This window comes from Oncorhynchus masou, chromosome 2, assembly GCF_036934945.1.
Source record: "Oncorhynchus masou masou isolate Uvic2021 chromosome 2, UVic_Omas_1.1, whole genome shotgun sequence".
Classification (NCBI taxonomy): Eukaryota; Metazoa; Chordata; class Actinopteri; order Salmoniformes; family Salmonidae; genus Oncorhynchus; species Oncorhynchus masou.
In genome coordinates this window covers 16,462,029-16,465,511 of record NC_088213.1, presented here as the reverse complement: position 1 = coordinate 16,465,511, position 3,483 = coordinate 16,462,029, and positions in this window count along the sequence as shown.

Sequence of the window (3,483 nt, the reverse complement as noted above, 5' to 3'; positions counted from 1 at the left end):
TTTTAAATGGGTCCAGGTTTCAACTTCTAATCTTTCTAGCAATTATTCTTACACAAAGAAATATGCAAACTCCATAAAAATTCAGACACAAGCTCCAGAGGAAATTGAACTGCAGCTATCTTTCAAATTGTCTTTCTTGGTTGCCCGGAAAAATTGCCAAAAACTCCAGCCACCTGAGGCATGCATCACGGCTCAGACCAACAGACTCCCATCCACACTGGCTCTATGCCCATCCACAGGTCTCTACACACTTACACACACACACACACCCCTTCAGTGTCACGCACACTCACACACATCCCCTCACACCTACAATCCCTCACACCTTCACATCCACTCTCCCTCACACTTACACTCCCTCACCTTCACATCCACCCTCCCTCACACCTACACTCCCTCACACCTTCACATCCACCCTCCCTCACACCTACATTCCCTCACACCTTCACATCCACCCCCTCACACCTTCACATCCACCCTCCCTCACACTTACACTCCCTCACCTTCACATCCACACTCCCTCACACCCACCCTCCCTCACACTTCACATCCACCCTCCCTCACACCTACATTCCCTCACACCTTCACATCCACCCCCTCACACCTTCACATCCACCCTCCCTCACACCTACACTCCCTCACACCTTCACATCCACCCTCCCTCACAACTTCACATCCACTCTCCCTCACACTTACACTCCCTCACCTTCACATCCACACTCCCTCACACCCACCCTCCCTCACACTTCCACATCCACCCTCCCTCACACTTACACTCCCTCACCTTCACATCCACACTCCCTCACACCCACCCTCCCTCACACTTCCACATCCACCCTCCCTCACACCTACACTCCCTCACACCTTCACATCCACCCTCCCTCACACTCCCTTCTATAGGATTGAGGTCAGGGCTTTGTGATGGCCACTCAAATACCTTGACTTTGTTGTCCTTAAGCCATTTTGCCACAACTTTGGAAGTGTGCTTGGTGTCAATGTCCATTTGGAAGACCCATTTGCTGTTATAGATATAGATACATACATATAAATATACATATACGTTGTTTCAATATATCCATATAATTTTCCTCCCTCATGATGCCATCTATTTTATGAAGTGCACCAGTCCCTCCTGCAGCAAGCACCCCCACAACACAATGCTGCCACCCCCGTGCTTCACAGTTGGGATGATGTTCTTCAGCTTGCAAGCCTACCTCTTTTTCCTCCAAACATAATGATGGTCATTATGGCCAAACAGTTTTATTTTTGTTTCATTAGACCATAGGACATTTCTCCAAAAAGTACAATCTTTGTCCCCATGTGCAGTTGCAAACGGCAGTCTGGCTTTTTTATGGCGGTTTTAGAGGAGTGGCTTCTTTTTCTTGCTGAGCGGCCTTTCAGGTTATGTTGATATTGGACTCCTTTTACTGTGTATATAGACACTTTTGGACCTGTTTCCTTTAGCATCTTCACAAGGTCCTTTGCTGTTGGTTTGGAATTGATTTGCACTTTTCACACCAAAGTACGTTCATCTCTAGGAGACGAACGCGCATCCTTCCAGAGTGGTATGACGGCTGCGTGGTCCCATGGTGTTTATACTTGCGTACTATTATTTGTACAGATGAACGTGGTACCTTCAGGCATTTGGAAATTGCTCCCAAGGATGAACCAGACTTGTGGAGGTCTACAAGTCTACAATTTTTGGCTGATTTCTTTGATTGTCTCATGATGTCAAGCAAAGAGGCATTGAGTTTGAAGGCAGGCCTTCAAATACATCCACTACACCTATTGACTCAAATGATGTCAACTAGCCTTCAGAAGCTCAAGCCATGACATCATTTTCTGGAATTTTCCAAGCTTTAAAGGCACAGTCAACTTAGTGTAGGTAAACTTCTGACCCATTGGAATTGTGATAAAGTGAATTAAAAGTGAAATAATCTGTCTGTAAACAATTGTTGGAAAAATTACTTGTGTCATGCACAAAGTAGATGTCCTAATCAACTTGCCAAAAGTTTGTTAAGATGAAATTTGTGGAGTGGTTGAAAAACTAGTTTTAATGACTCTAACCTAAGTGTACAGTCGTGGCCAAAAGTTTTGAGAATGACGCAAATATTAATTTTCACAAAGTCTGCTGCCTCGGTTTGTATGATGGCAATTTGCATAAACTCCAGAATTTTATGAAGAGTGATCAGATGAATTGCAATTAACTGCAGTCCCTCTTGCCATGCAAATGTAGTGAAATCCCCAAAAACATTTCCACTGCATTTCAGCCCTGCCACAAAAGGACCAGCTGACATCATGTCAGTGATTCTCTCGTTAACACAGGTGTGAGTGTTGACGAGGACAAGGCTGGAGATCACTCTGTCATGCTGATTGAGTTTGAATAACAGACTGGAAGCTTCAAAAGGTTGGGTGGTGCTTGGAATCATTGTTCTTCCTCTGTCAACCATGGTTACCTGCAAGGAAACACTTGACGTCATCATTGCATCGCACAACAAGGGCTTCCCAGGCAAGGATATTGCTGCCGGTAAGATTGCACCTAAATCAACCATTTATCAGCTCATCAAGAACTTCAAGGAGAGCGGTTCAATTGTTATGAAGAATGCTTCAGGGCGCCCAAGAAAGTCCAGCAAACGCCAGGACAGTCTCCTAAAGCTGATTCAGCTGTGGGATTGGGGCACCACCTGTACAGAGCTTGCTCAGGAATGGCAGCAGGCAGGTCCATCTGCACGCACAGTGAGGCGAAGACTTTTGGAGGATGGCCTGGTGTCCAGAAGGGCAGCAAAGAAGCCACTTCTCTCCAGGAAAAACATCAGGGACAGACTGATATTCTGCAGAAGGTACAGGGATTGGACTGCTGAGGACTGGGGTAAAGTCATTTTCTCTGATGAATCCCCTTTCCGATTGTTTGGGGCATCTGGAAAAAAGCTTGTCCGGAGAAGAAGAGGTGAGCACTACCATCAGTCCTGTGTCAGTCCTTGCCATAAGGCTCGGGGAACAAAACGTCGTTATTTTGGGTCCATGGCCAGGAAACTCCCCAGACCTTAATCCCATTAAGAATTTGTGGTCAATCCTCAAGAGGTGAGTGGACAAACAAAAACCCACAAACTCCAAGCATTGATTATGCAAGAATGGGCTGCAATCAGTCAGGATGTGGCCCAGAAGTTAATTGACAGCATGCCATGGCGGATTGTAGAGATCTTGAAAAAGAAGGGTGAACACTGCAAATATTGACTCTTTGCATCAACTTCATGTAATTGTCAATAAAAGCCATTGACACGTATGAAATGCTTGTAATTATACTTCAGTATCCCATTGTAACATCTGACAAAAGTATCGAGACACTGAAGCAGCAAACTTTGTGGAAATGTAGATGTGTCATTCTCAAAACTTTTGGCCACAACTTTGTAAACTTCCGACTTCAACTGTATATTACCATAAGTATTGATATAGTTAACTCTAGAAATAGATGGTATCTTACTC